The sequence below is a fragment of the Xiphophorus maculatus genome, chromosome 1, assembly GCF_002775205.1.
Source record: "Xiphophorus maculatus strain JP 163 A chromosome 1, X_maculatus-5.0-male, whole genome shotgun sequence".
Classification (NCBI taxonomy): domain Eukaryota; kingdom Metazoa; phylum Chordata; class Actinopteri; order Cyprinodontiformes; family Poeciliidae; genus Xiphophorus; species Xiphophorus maculatus.
In genome coordinates, this window is record NC_036443.1 from 23,339,515 (window position 1) to 23,355,782 (window position 16,268).

Sequence of the window (16,268 nt, forward strand, 5' to 3'; positions counted from 1 at the left end):
CATCCACACAGTTTTTTCATTCTTTAATAAAATCACTGTGCATCCTCTCTGATAGCGCTCAAATTGCAGAGCCCCTAAGATTCCTGCGCTTGCTTCCTCTCCCTCTGTCTTAGTCTCCCATGCTTTCTCTTTCTCTCTGTCTCCAAGACACGTGGCTCTCCATGACTGTTGCTACCAGAGACTTTTGGGGGCTCTCAGCTGCCCAGGGTCTCTGGAGCGTGGCATATGAACACTGGAAGATGTGCATGTGTGAGCAAAGAGCTTTCCACGCAGGAGGGATCTGCCCCAAATTTAATCGCTCTATTGTGAGGATGGAGGGTTAGAGAGGGAAGAAAAGGGGAAGGGAAGGAGGGAGGGAGCGGGGTGCCTGCTGAAATCCCACTGGCAGTGCTGCAATGCAGGGGTTTAACACTGAGCCAGAAGGTAGGCAAACACATTAAATAACTTGCCTTTGGATAATAGGCCCTTCTCATACAAGCATGTGTACGTGCAGATATACAAATGCTTGCATGCACAACACAGCAGCCCATGTTATCTGAGATAACTGCATGACAAAAACACTTAGAGGCAGATCCCATGTTGTAACATGTCTTACCAGCTGTTCTAAAAAGCATCTGCACACCAGGACTTAGTTGATTTTATAGTTTAATGTAAGAATATCAAAATAAAATAAAACTGGACCTAGCCCAAACAGGTATTTTTAATCAATTATTTACAAAAAGTACTTACTTAGTTAGCAGAAAAGTGGTGGGTAATTTGGATCCAGACCCCTGAACCATTGACTTAGTATAGCAAACCTTCACCGCAGTTACAGTCGTAATTCTTTTGGGTTTTGTCTCTACCAGATATACAAATCTAGTGACTGAAATACTTTTTTTCTAAAATGTGAAGCGAGTGTTTTTTGGTTGCTCAGTCATATTGAATGGGGAGTGTCTGTGAACAGCAAATTTTCAAGTCTTGACAGAAATAATCAGTTGGATCCAGATTTGTGAATGATATTCTTACTTTCTGGGTTAATCTAAGATGTTTTGATAGATTTAGCTGCTAATGGATTTTTAGGGTCATTGTTCCTCTCTTGTTCCAAAGTCTTTTGCAGGATTTTTTCATCCTTTTTTCCATCACATATGTTTCCAGCACTATTGATGTTTTTTTTTTAAATTCTGTCCCCTTTGTTGTTTTTTTCTGTTTATTTGTTTTGCCTGTTTTACAAAACTTATAGGTTTAATAAGCAACTGCTCTGCCTAGATATTGTGTACTATAAATTGAGTGCCTTATTGGCGTTTGTTTGCATTTATTGTGCAAGTGTCAAAAAGTGACAATAAGATTTAATTAAATCACAACTGTCCAGTTCTGAGAAGAATTCACACAGCACAATTCTGCCAACATTATATGTGTGTGTTCATGTTCATATGTGGTTTTAGTTTTCTTCTAAATATCACATTTTGAATTTCTAAACCCAGTTGGTTCCATTGGATTTTTTTAAGTGTTTCACAATAAACTGGGCTGAATATAAGTCAATGCTGCAACACTGACACTTTTGTTTTTTGTTTTTAAAAGAGAAAAACTTCCTTCTTTTTTTTCCACTTCACAACTATTACTTTTTTCAGTGTATTGCATAAAGTCCCACTAATTTAAATCGAACATTATCAATATAACTTGCAAAAGTTCAGCGTCCTTAACAAAGTTGGACTCAATATTTCAATAAGAGGTAGGAAGGTCACTGTGGGGGTACTTTTCAGCCAATCCACTCTCACAGTGTGCAAAGGTTGAAAAAGGCAGGCGATGGGAGGTTCCATAAAGACAAAATGCTGAATGTGACTTTTACATTTAGCAGAAATAATGCTATTGAAATAATGATAATAATGATATTCTTATTGCTCTGACAGAAACCAGGAGCAAGGATAAGGGACAATTGATATTTTTGCTCATCAAATATTCAGGTATTATGTTAATACAAATTTTATGTTTAAAAATGCCAGAATATACAGGTGGTAATTCTTATCCATGCTGACTCACGGAAAGCTGTTCTCTTGATGTAGGGAAACCCTTTGCTGTCCTCTGTGCTGACCTGGTGCATCCTTTGTCAGTTTATATGTTTATATGAAGCCCCTTTGACAATTTCAGAGGCTGTAAATGGCCCCCAGACTCTTCTGCCATTTGGGTTAATGGGGCATTTTTAGTTAGGAGGAGATTATACTGACAGGTTTCAAAAGCAGTCTAACTGGCGTTGTTACATTCACCACTTTTTTCAGATTTGCAACAAAATATATCTATAAGTCTTCCTTTTATAAGATATTTTGATAATTTTATACTCTACAACATAGAGCAGTTTTGTAACCAGCCTTCAAAGTGGCTTGCTTACAAAATTCAACTATACAGATTCAATGAAATGTGTTTAAAGGCTTTTGTGTATACGTGCTTTTTTTAATTTTTAGGTTAATTGCTGTTTTCACTCATTCTAAAGCATCCATTATCTGTTTGGCTCAAGTGCCTAAATATTTCAGTATATGCTTTATAACACAGTTTAAGTAGTTACTCAGTTGTGAGTAAATACAACTGAGTATATAATGTTCGACAAAAAGTTTTAAATTTAATGTTATTGTTAAATCTGGTCGCATTATATACAAAGACAGAAACCTTAACATGCCAAATAATGGTGCGTTACATTCTGGGTTATTATTAAGATTAATGCTCTAAGAGGCGTCTCCCACCCGGGTCCTTGAGAATTGCAGTCCTGTAGGTTTGAGATGTATCCCTGCTCTAAAACAGCTGAATCAAATGAGTGGCTTGTTTCCATAGTTACCAGGCCTTCGCCAAACTTGATGTTTTGCTGAAGAGCTAATGCAATAAACAAGTGCAATAAAAAACTTAAAATGCTTTGGTGTTACAAAGATTTGGTGACTTCAAGAATCCATGAGAGCTTTGATATAACCAAGTTTAGGTGAGTAGTTTTGTATGTAGTAATTTCCTTACATAAGAAGATCAATATACACATGTTCTACTTGGATGGCATGCTTTCCTGTCATTTCCATTTTCCATTTTGGAGAATAGCTAAGTGAAATGGCCGTCTATGTTACAATTGTATCCCAGGGTAGTCCAACAATGATATATTTTTCTGTCTGAGTGCAGATGCAATAAATGAAATGTTAAGTGGGCCTTTACCACACTCCAAAAATGAGAAGGCATCGTTTTCTTTCATAATTCATAAAACATTCAGATAATAAGGTCAGATAATAAGGTCATGAATACAAATAAAGCAGTTAAAGATCAATATGTTGTTCTCAAATGTCTAGAATGTCATTCAATAAAAATAGAATTTGACTGAGGAAAACATGCAATAGTTTATTAAAAATTTTGCATAGAATATCTGACATCTGATTTTTTTCCCCCAGAAATGTAGTCCTAACTAGAGATTATATTCATTAAACCTTGTGAAAATCATATTTAATTTAGCAGAACAGGATAAATCTCATAAATCTCTTAAATCTAAAATGGCTGCAACAAATCAATTTTAGCTTCTTGCCCGACAGCAGTTAAAAACTAATTGTTCAATCAGCTGTGTGACACAGCACAAAATACCCAAAAGGAAAAAATCTGTTTGTTTTTATTCAGAGGGTTTTATCACCATTTTATTTAAGTTGCCAAACCTTTTACAAGAACAGTAATCTCACTTCACTTTTTTGGAGCAACAGCTATCTTTCAAAAATGTGCTGTCAATAAATCCTGGTGCACAGTGCCACCTTTCCTCTGACAACCAGCTTCACTGGGAGACAGGACCTGTGTTTACATGCCAAAATAAGGCAATTTATCACCCGGTCCCAAAGAAACAAGCAACAACAGGATCGAAACGGCACACAGTTCCAGATTAATTACTTCCATTTTTACCTACCTAGTGGATGAAACATAAAGCTACAAACCACGTCACACAGAGAAAAATGACTAAGGAAACCACAAATTATGTCAATTTAGTCTTTGCTCCTTACATACGTAGCCATTGTTTAGCATAATTTGCTGGCAGATCAACTTGAACACTGTGCATGTAGTACATTATGATAAACATACTACATGCACTGTTAACTAACTGTTAGTAAAAAGGGAAATCTTTGAAAGCAGAAAAGAGAAAAGGGAGCAGCACACAAAAGCGTCCAGAACTCAGTGTCCCTGCATTGCGTGGCTGCTGAAAAACAGTGTGACACGTGAAAAACAACAAACTCCCCAGGGACCAAAGAACTCCAATAAATGTCAAATAGATTTTAGTAATGTGCTCTGCAAACAGCTACTGCAATTGGACAGTGCTTTTCAGCATAATAAATCATATTACCTTCTAAGGTCCACCATAGCTGAAGGAATATTTTATTCCCACACTGTCCAGTGAGTGCTATATTTCTTTCAAGACACATTTTTGAGTTGCTGGTTTGTTAGTCTGAAAGGCCGATATAAAAAGACAACAGGCTTGTTATGAAACTGCAAAAGTTCCAGACGAAAAACTTGTAGGACAAGATGTTCTCTTTTGCTCCTTGTTATGCAGTCAAAGTTATTGTAGGGCAAACAGCAGACGAGTGGACGCTCATGGGTATCCTTCACCTTCACATCAGCAGTGAGCCACCATTATCAGTCAGGCCCAAATCTTGGAAACCACTGTGCTATTAGTCAAACACAGATTGAGAGTGACAGCTCACCTCTGGTGATGATCTTTCTGTACTACATAAAACTTGACTTTAAAAGAACTTTTTTTTTCTCCAAAATATACAGTACTTGTGTAACTATTTTAGCAGGGTAATATATAGTACATGTTTAAGCGGACTTAATATTTTTTTAAGATCTCTTTTGCTGCAATTACATCTGCAGGTATTTGGAGTACGCCTACTAGCTTTGCACATCCAGAGACTAAAATGTTCACCCATTCTTCTTTACAGAAAACCTCAAGCTCAGTAAATTCGATGGAGATTGTGTTTGAACAATTTTAAGGTCCTACCGGTGTCATTTCTGGTTAAAACACCCACAAAACAAAAGGCTGCCACCACCAGGTTTCAACATAGAAGTAGTGTTTTACCTGTCATATGCTGTACTTTCCAACAAATAATTTTGAACCCATTTGAGAAAATTACATTTGACCAGAGCACCTGTGTGCACATCTTCTCTGTTCAAGACTGGCAAATACATAGCGTGCTGCATTTTTTTGTTTCTTAGGTGCAATGCTAAATAAAAAAATCAATGCGTCTTTTATCTTCTATTTCACACATAGTCTGTATTTTCTGAAGGCTTGTCAAATAAAAACGCAATGTTGGAGTCTGTGATTGTAATGTAATACAGTATGTTTTGCAAAGGTCGAAACTTTTACAAGTTATTGTGTAATTGGTTGCATATTTACAATAGGTTTTCATTTCTTGTATGCTGTGCTTACAAGTGAGTAACAAGGTTTAATGAGCCTTAGCTCGCTGTTTGGTTTAGTTTGCTGTAAGTTGTTGCTTCCCACCTTGATGATCTCTCATTTAAAGTCTGAACTTAGTCTTTATTTTCCAGCTCATCAAAGAGTAAGTTATTTAAGTGACAAAAGGTCTGTATTTTTATTATTATTATTATTATCATTATTATTATTATTATTATTATTATTATTATTATTATTATTATTATTATTATTATTATTATTATTATTATTGTTATTGTTGTTGTTTTCATTTTAACACCACAATTTTAACACCACCTTGCTCTACTCTGAAAGATTATCCACTTGTATAAAATACAGTTCTGTTACTCACATTTTCAAACTACAGCCTTCCACAACATAGCTAAATTCTTTTTTAAAAAGTCCCCTGATAAGTAATGGGAAGATTTGACCTAATAACACTGCAATATTTAACTGAGATCATCTGTAAAGTAGACAGAGAACCATATTTCAATTAAAGGCTCATTAAAAACTAAATTAGGCATTGACCGCTGAAAGGAACTTGCAGAGGGAAGAGAACAGACAGGTAGACATGAGGTTTCAAAACATCTTTCTGTAATTAAAATATGAACTTTGGATTTTGTTTCGAAGGTTTGTTTAATTTCATGTCAACAAGAAATTGCCTCCAGACTACAAAATCTACTTCATAATGCTGCAATTTTTTTTGTCGTGTTCCTAATTCTGAGCTGTTAAGAGGTTTCCTTTGCAAATTGTCTCCTTTTGTTATGCAATTAATCATTTATTATTTTTGTATTCAATTTTGGTTTTCAGCACATATTCAGCTGCTTAGTGAGTCTGATGTTTTGTCTTGTGATACAAAAAATACATAAAATAAGTGATTTGCTAAAGTATTCATGTCTCTTGATCCGTTTTACATTTTGTCACATTAATGTAACAAAATAAAGTGAATTGTTTTTGAATCTTAGGTGATATACCCACACATAGTAGCAAATTATTGTGTAAAGGAAAGTAAACAATGCACAGTTCTTTTTTATCCATCCAAAAGTGTGGTGTGTGTGATGAGGGTTTGTGTTCAGTCCCTTGAGTCAACTCTTTGTACAACCACCTTTACTCCAATTACAGACACAAGTCTACCAGCTCTGCTAAAAAATTAAATGTTTGCTCATATTTTTGCTCAGTTTCAGTGAAATTGCATGGAAAGTTTAGGTCATTTCTCATAATCTCAATTGAATTTAGGTCTTCACATTGACTAGACCACGCCAACGTGCTTCAGCATGTATGCTAAAAAGTTGAGTCTAGAAACCACAACATTTTCCCTAACCTGACTATTTTGTTCCTTTGTCTTCATGATGTTTTGCTCACTAAGGTTCTCTAAGAAATCTCTGAGATCTTCATAGAACAGCAGTATGTATAATTAGATTAAATTGCCCAAATGTGTATTTTACTCCCTTGTTTACCCTCGGAACACACTAACCTTAATTTAGGGGTATTAGAGATAAGGGGGCTTAATTTAAATGCTCTCCACAATTTAAACATTTTTATTTGTAAAGCTAGTGGGAAACCATTAATATTTTTTTCTTTATTTTATATTATGTGGTACTTTGTTTTTGGTCTTACATCTAAGAAAGACCAAAACAAGGTTGCTGCCTTGTTGCTGAAAATGTGCTATATAAATAGAATTACTTTACCTTACTTAAAAACCCATCAAAAAATATTTGAGATTTAAAGTTGTCATCTAATAAAATGTGAAGAAGTTCAAGGAGTATGAATGTTTTTGAAATACACCTTATCTAATATCAATATAATTGCATTTATAATTTTAAATCTCCAAGCTCTCAATAATCTGTAAATGTCTGATGTTAATTAAATCCTAAGAGAGTGCACTCAACTGAAAAGTTATCAATTATTCACAACTATCTTCATAAGTTGCACAGCTTCTCTGGCACATGAACTATCCATCCTTGACCCAGTCCTTTCATTTTGGAACTCAGTTGTGTTTCCGTTTTAAAAATATAACCACGACAGAATGTTACACACGGAGATAAGAAGATGCAGGGAAGCCCCTGCAGCCGGCTAGCCAGAGAGCCAGCTAGTAGTCTTTTATCATCTGCCCTCACATAGCCCTGTAATCTGAGAATGACATTCACAATCAATGCTGGGAGGGAAAGAGAAGACAAGACCAATCGATGCCTGTTAGAAACACTACGGTAATTGTGCACTTATCAGTTCAAAGCAGAAACCGCAATGACTGAGTTGGTTGACCAAAAGATAAAACTTAGGTTGCTTGTTTTTCTATTAGAATTTTAACTGCTTCAGTTTATCTGCTCTATAGAAACTAAATAGAATATATCTTCAGACTGGTTATTGTGCAACTGTTTCCCCAGATCTCATTTTGCAAAGCATTATGGAGTATTCAGTTTAATAGAGGACTATCCAATTAGTATATTATGGGTCAAGTAAGGGAATTCTAGAAGAAAAACAGAAGAACTGTTATGTGCAGGACCCAAATTGACCGTTCTTATGGGAGGATATTTTGCTTCTACAGCAACAATAAAACAGGCAAATGTGTGCTAGCAGTTGCTAATTAGACACAAAGTGTTGCTGAGGCAGATGGAGGAGCCATTTGTTTTCTGGGTGTTTGATCATAAACAGGCACATTTAACTAGTTAAACCTTCATACAATGCAAGTGGCAGATATAAAAGTAACAATATCCCCGGGATAACAATTTAATTCATTCAATGGGCAACATATCTGGCAGAGAGTCTAAAACACTGTCAGTGTGTCTTGTCTTCATCCAGTTTAAGCAACTTGTTCAACTGTACTTTTCAGATTTTATGATGCCCCGTAACAATTCCAGAGGTTGAAAATGCACTGGTTGCTTCTGCCAATCCTTTGAATCCGGTGAAGTTCAAAGGAAGTTTAACTTTCATGTTACCCACCATTTTACCAGACTACTTGGGACCAAGTAGTGACAGATTTCCTTTCTGTCAGTCTTTTATTCATATGCTTTTCTGATCATTGGATATTATTATCTGAGAGAACAGTCTATAAAGTGCTGATTATGGTAGGAAATCCTTACAAGATGAGAATATTCAGTAAAAAAAATAAACATCATATCATGATATTTACACAAAGACACAAAAACATGTTTGAAACTGCTGCACATAATGTTGGTATAAATGTATAATGTATGTATAATGTATAAATACATTATATTAAGTATTTATAACATATTTATCTATAAAATGTAATTATCACTATTTTTACTTTCATACGTGCTGATGAAAAAACAAAGTACAAATACCTTGCAAATTTAGCAGCATTCTTTAATTGTTAAAAATATTAAACCTTGGATGGTTGACTGGCATTAACTAGTTAACAAAGCAGGTTACTTGCCTGTCTTTGTTTTGAGCTAGAAAAGAGTGTGTTTTTGGAATATGTTGTAAAATGTTTTCACTTGTGCACCTCAGCTCACATACATCATGTTTACTATCTATCATTAGAGCAGCATTGCTGCAGAAACAATGCAACAGCAGCTCAAATATTGCAGTGATTTCAAATGCTAACTTAAGTGCTATGCTAACCTACCCTATGCAGATGTTTTACTCACCTATGGGTTGTGGGATGGTTAAAGTTGAAAGTAAAACTTATAACTTCACTTTCTGACTAATTCGGCTAATAATGTGGCATGTTATTTTATAGACTGTTTGGCAACAGGAGTCCCTGACAGTAACAGTTGGAAACAGAAATATTAAATGCTATGTATTCTGAATGTAAAACATAAACACTAATGAGTGCATGCATTACACCCAGACCAAAGCTCTAAAATAAACTGTTAAGCAGACTGTGACAGCAAACTTAGACACTTGTCCAGTATAATTTGTTACTGGCATAATTTGAAGCAGGCATGCTTCAGTCAGAGCATAGCTATAGTCTTGTAGTAAATGTCAAACTTACAATGATCAACACATTGTTGTCATACTTTGTAAGCCTCTGTGTCCTGCCACAATGTCATAGTGGATGCCCTGCTCTGATAAAAAAAAACCCCAAAAAAAACACCACAGCTGAAAGTACCCTGAACAAAATAACTTTTTTTCACAAACGAGAATTTCCAAAATATGGTGCAAAAACTGGAACTGTCAAACATCCCAGGCTGTCAGTGTCAGTTGGCACAAAAACACAAACAGTTTTCAGGGTTTGGCTGGTAAATATTACAATAGGTTCCTTCCTTGGCCAAAACACAAACTGAATCCTCCAAGACAGCCACATGGGTCCTACCATTGGTCTGTTTAGCCTATCAATTTATCCTAGCAGGATTTTGCCCTGCCAACAAAAGCAAAAATAATTAGGGCTCAGAAAATGTCACTTTTGAAAAGGCAAACAATACCTGCAGCAGCCAGGGAAGCAAGAAAAATAAAAGCTAGAAAAGTGTGCTGACATTCAGAAACAATCCTAATGCGGTTTATATGATGCAGCAGATTTGATACAAACTCCTTCATAGTATAAGCCAGTTCTCTTTAATAATAATCTTTACGTCTTTATCACTGTCTAACAATGCCAAGTTTAGAAGCAGTCAGAGAATTACGACATTACATTAAACTGGATTTCACAATAAAACAAACAATAATTTTCATACTTTACTACCTCCCAGAAGATATAAGCTACTGCTCTGAGAATTAAAAAACTGGCAGCCTTGAAGAAACACATAACCTATTGCAAATCTCTCCACTCAGCTGGCAATATGTTAAATCTAGCACAGGCAACTGACAGGATTCCATCAATTATTCAGGAAAAGAAATACTCGCAAAAAGTACGGCACCCTCTGACTCCACAGCAGTAAATCACTCTATAGCACACCATCTGCTGCACGTCGCAGTCATCGGTTTCTGTGTGCACAGGAGCATGCTGCAAAATTGGTCCTAAGGTTTTGATTTTTATTTTCAGTGATTGATTAGAAGGTTACAATTAAAATACTGTGTGAAGAAGATATGCCCTTTGCCTAAATGTCATGTTTTATTTTTAATTCGATATGTTGACCAGGATAGAAATGTTGGACAGAAGTGGAAACATTTCTTTGACTGAAATCACTTGAACATAACCCATCATTAGATATTGAGAAAGGCTGAAACAATTAATCTACAGTGTCTATTCTAAGATACCTTAACATCATAGGTGTTTTGGATATCTAAAATGGGGGTGTTATGCAAAATCCACTCTTTCATCATTTTATCATTTTAATTTAAACAAATCCCTCATGAAAACATACTTGAAGAGTTGCTTTTGATTCTTTCATGCATGTTTGATAAATCCTTGAATCTCTCCTGGCATCCACTTGAGAGTGTCTAAACGTTTGCTCAAGCGCCACCTATTTCCACAAAGCTCCTCCTTGAAGCTGCAGTCTCCAGCCAAGCGTCCGCCTCACAGAACACCCCATCCCCACCCAGCTCCTCCACAGTAGCAGCTGTGGCTAATGCTAACATTACTGCTGCAAGGTGACATTCACCCTGTCTTGTCTGCTGAGCTTCTCATACAAACTACTTCTCAGTCCAATGCTTCTAAGAACGGTTTCAAATGGGTTAATGAGAAAAATTGTTGTGACAATGTGCTGATGGCAGCGTGTCGGTAGAATAGGAGCTTCTTAAAGAGACACAGGCCCAATTTCTATGTGCTAAATCACAACGTCAAATTTCTTTTCAGTCGTGTTTGATATATGCAGCATTTTTCCAACAACTGACAGTAACATAAATTCTTAATTGTATTATAAAATGGTACTATGAACAATATTATATATTATGGAGAATACATAATACTGTCCTTTTAATTTACTCATGGCAAGATGTGCCATGTTCAGACTTCAATAACACAAAGTTCTCCTTCTCATAACCAAAGTTTTGCTTTACAAGTCACTTAGAATACTTAATTCAAATTTTGAACATGAATATACACATAAACAAGACATTAATTACGTTTCTGTACAATAGAATCAGTCCAAATAATCTTCAAACCATGTTGCTGAAAGGTAAAGGTCATTACATCTTTAACTCATGCAAAGGGTTTTTGGGTAAACCTTTTTACAAACAAATTAGCAAAAACACAGTTGTCAGGGCACAATGACTAGTTTTTCTGGCACGTTAGCCATTTCCCAAACTGAAATGAAAGAAAATGAAGCCACTGCAGTACTCATTATGTTCTTGATTAACTGTTATTTTGGCATGTCAGACTCAATATCATGCGTTGTCATTCACCCTGTCAAAACTGTGGCTCATCTCATTATTTGCACCGTGTTGTTACATGTTTTGGTGTCGCAGTGTGAGTCACTCCTGCTACATTTTCTCCATTCTGTCAGTTTCAAAGTACTTTCCACAAAAACTTTGCATGACCCCTAAATCTCTGATAAATCAGTAAATTAAGTGCTTGTTTGTGTCATAATGCTTCTGGGATAAGGATGTGTCGAATAAAAACTGACATAAGGTCCTGTACCTTTATTCTGATCAGCAGGCCTTATGGAAACCTTCTCTGGGTACTGCTTAATCCTCTGGTTTGAAATCTCTCAAGGAAAACTGCAAAATATATAAGAGGAAATGGTAACTTATCTATCCTGTTCATATGAGAGATGCTCTTTAATTTATGAGTGTTCAAAAGGTTATTCGAGTGTACAAATCGAAATACTTGATGCCAATATTGTTTTGAAAGATATCTCACTTTCTTCCACCAGCACCTAGTAGCAACACACTGCTAACCTTACTGCCACAAGGTGATAGTAATTCCCCAAGTTGTGTGACAACCACTACAATGCTTTTCAATACTGGAGTATGTCACCTGACATCATGACATGACAGATACAGGAAATCCTTCCTGCCACATGCCATCTCACTGTACAATAAAAGCTAAATCATTGTTCTGCACTAATCAGTCCAATTTTACACAACTGCACTGTGGCACACTTGCTGTACATATATTTACATATACATACTGTATCTGCATTTTAGAATCTCTGCAAGGACTGCTCTAAGCTGCCTTTTATATTAACAGCATGTTATATTTTATTTTTATTTTTATTTTGTCTACAATTGATACTCAGTGGTGGTTGTTGTGTGTCTTGTCTCTATGCTGCTGTAACTGCGAAATAATTTCCCTGCTGGGATGAATAAAGTAATTCTATTCTATTCTATTCTATTCAAACATCCTGAAAAAAAGCAAAGGATGTGAAAACACCTAAAACTAGTAACTACTTTGATGTGTCTTCTGTCACTGGACAGTGGTTATTAAAAAAACTACATAAGCCCTGGAATTTTGAGTATGATAAATTTATATCAGCACATAGATATAAATTTATATCTCATAATCTCATAAATTATGAGATATTTAGTATCTCATAATTGCAATCTCATAAATATGTTCAGATTTTATATTTGGGAACGCATTGAGATAGCTCAGCAACAAGAACTAGTTTGTAGTGTCGACACGTACCAAATTTCCATCAGTATTGAATAGGCTAAAGGGCAAAGAAAATGCATTGTGTCTTATTCTGTGTGTGCCTGTTGTGTGTGGAGGGAATGATGAAAGGGTCCATACAATACTAAAAATGAACCTTGATTGTAAAATCTTGTCTCATGCAGATCATGTAAATGTGTTGCTTGAGGAAAATATGTGTTTTTCAGCAGTGAGTCAAAGAAATTCCTAATTTCTAATATCTGCAAACAGAAAATAGGTTAAATGTAATGAAATATAGTGTAGATTGTCCAGTACTCCATAGCTGGATTTGTGATTTTAGCATAAAATTTCATTAAAAAACCCATTGGGTAAGTTTTGTGGTTCTTAAAGCATAAAATAATGCTATTTTTCTTTAAATAACCAAGTGAATCAGTAAACTAAGTTCTGAAATTACCTTTTCTAGAAATATTACAAGGTTATCAAAAATAAGGTGTTCTGTTTGCCACCTTTTAAAAGCTACAGCTTTATGTCTGTAAAATCCTACAGAGACTCAAAGTTGAGCTTGCAGTAGAAGCTGGTGAACACATAATGCACAGTTGACTTTTGCTTCAGCTTAACTTTTTAATTTGAATTCCTTTATTCTGTAAAATGAAAATGATGAGGCTGCAAAAAAAGTGCTCTAATGAAAAGATCCTGAGGCTTTTCGGCAGTGTGCCAGAAACTAGATAAGGAGGAAAATGTCAGTTGGAGTGTTTGTATGAGCCACTCTGTAATTCACATTTTTTTTGTGCTTTCAGTCTGAGAACAGCACAATCAGCTCGGCACCAGAGGTCCATTTAGCTGTCATAGAGCCGTGGCAGCGGGGAAACCCAGTCAGAAGCAGGGCAAGTTTGCCAGCTGACATGGAGCCAAGATAAGATGTTGTTCAGTTTCCACAATTTCTCACTCTGATGTTTAATTGTCTTGAAAAAAATCCATAAGAGAGATGATAGTCTATAGTTAAATGAATATTAAAGCACACTTAAACTAGAAGCCTTGTAAAGATGTGTTAAAATTCTCAGAATAAATTCATCTATTATTTCAGGGGTCTAATCTCATACTAGTGAAATAAGTTTCGTGTTTGTGTTGTGTGTTTGTTTGCATCTTGAAGTCACAATATCTCTAAAACAACCATTAGATACTATTTCCATTCTAGCCATTTTACTTTGTTTGGAAAGTAAACTAGGAAAAACCGTATCTGTTTGTCAGTGTAATCAATGATATTTACTATGATAAGCCATTGACATAAACCCAAATTGCAGTTTGTGTGAAGAATTCCCTGGCTACAGTCAGCAATGCTAAATGTTTTTGTAATATGTAATCATACACTCTGCATGTGTCAGGCAACTTGCAGAGTGAACCTGTAAAAAAAAAATTAAAACAAAGTGTTTTAAAGTGTCTCAGTACTTTCTGTCAGTAAAAAATAAAGATTTGATACAGATTTGATTAAGCATCCACTTAAACTTTCAATATAACATTAAACTAATCTTGACCATTTATGTTCCTTGACCCCTCCTAGAGTATTTCCATTATCCCTTTTCTTTATGTAGGCAGATAAAATAACCACAAATAGGCCACAATAGCTTGCTGAATCACAAGAACAAGCTGCAAATGTTAACCAAATATTTATCCACTGTGTCAATGAGGAGTCTCTAAAAAAAATCTAAATATCAGGATTGCTTTCAGAGTCTCTTAGTCACTTCCCAGTCAGGGACCACAAAGCAGCCATGTCCTAGATAAACAATACCCTGCACTGCGTTGAAAAGCTCTTTATAGCATTCAGGTTTACATGACATCAGACTGTGCAAAGGGACACATCGCTTCCAGAGCTGCAATGAACAAAAGAGACTCAGCAGCTCACCTCCTGTCAAGTAACAACATACATTTCCTGAGGAAAAAACATGTTGCTAATTATCAGGTGATATACAGAAAGTGATCTGATTGAGCTGAGTTTTAAAATCAGTATAGTAAAGCTGCTGAAGCTGCTACCCCCGCGACCCGACCTCGGATAAGCGGAAGAAGATGGATGGATGGATGGATATAGTAAATCTCTGATGATTTATATTAATCAACGCTGCTTAATTGGCTGAATGTGTGGCAAGACATCCTACATGTCAAACTAACCAAAGAGAGGGTCAGTAAAACATATGAATATCTTGACTAATTAAAACATGATTTGGAGAAAAACTGGAAGGGTAATGACTCACTGAAGGTTTAAATTAGAACACGGTTCCCCCCAGCACACAACAGGATACAAAGCCACTGAGGAGGCTTCTGGATTTTCTTCTTTTCTTTGTTTTCTTTCTTAGCTGTCAGATATTATTCATCCACTCATGCAAGTTTTTGGCAACTACCACAGCTATATGTCTGTAAAATACACATGCAGTTTGAGAACTTTAGGAGAATCCAAAATCACTATTTATGTGTTAAACTCTGTGTTGAAAATGATTCATATAAACCCAATAGATTGCAACAGCTTTGTTCTAAGATGGTCACCAGAAGCTCACGGATGATCAGGCTATTTATTTTTGATCAATATAACAGAACAAGTGGCATGTCCCTCTTGCAAGGCACAACTATTACCAGGCTTATCATGGGATATAATACACTTTGCAACCCTCCATCATGATCTTGGGAGCACCAACCAATTTGCTGTCAAGTCAATAATCTCATCGGTAGAGATGAAATCTGCAAGATTTCCACAATATAGCTGAAACACACACACACACACACACACACACCCCTACTCACTGAGAAAATCGCATTCAAACTATATGCTTCCCTATTTAGGAGCTAGATTATAAATGCTTTGTTTTGATTTGATTCTGTCAACTCTGTGACTTGAGACATATCTGCTGAATACTGATGAGCAGTTGTAATCTTGGTGGCTAAAGAACAACCTTAGAAGAGAATGAATTAAAAGGATGGCTCAACACCTTCAGCTTTATAAAGCACCTTAAAAGACCTGTCACTCACAGAGCCTTAGTTTATTAGCCCAGTAGCTCTGGTGGGGACAGGTAAGGACTGCAGGCAGGCCAGTAAGGAGGACCCATCATCTTAGTGCCTTTACAATGCATGTATATTGGAAATTCTTAGTGATATATTATAAAATGTATATTAATCTCTGTATGATTTTACAGTAAACGTGTCGATGTAAATCCTCAGTATATTTTTCAGCATTCAGTTCCACTGACTGTGTTTAAATACTATTCAAATGGCTTTTTTTATAGAGCTTTATATACTTTCTGGCTCTCTTGGGACCAGGATGTTCCTAATTTGGCTACAACGGCAGAAGTGAAAGACAGAGGTTGTAGAAATGTGCTACAGGAGCAGTTTAAAACTTAAATTGTGGTGAACAATAAATCAAAAGTTTGTTGCAGTGAAGGC

General features: G+C 35.8%; 1 protein-coding gene across 9 annotated transcripts in view; it reads right to left on the reverse strand.

Moving 5' to 3' along the window:
• LOC102227425 (synaptotagmin-2-like) overlaps positions 1–16,268 on the reverse strand; it is a 71,644-nt gene that overhangs the window by 43,242 nt on the left and 12,134 nt on the right. For 3 of the 9 annotated variants that reach the window (XM_023336661.1, XM_023336992.1, XM_023336735.1), the window contains one exon: positions 11,889–11,968. The exons of the other annotated variants lie outside the window; for them this stretch is intronic. The gene's annotated coding sequence lies outside the window, so the exon portion shown is untranslated. The remainder of the gene's footprint in view (positions 1–11,888; positions 11,969–16,268) is intronic. 9 annotated transcript variants of the gene reach the window in all.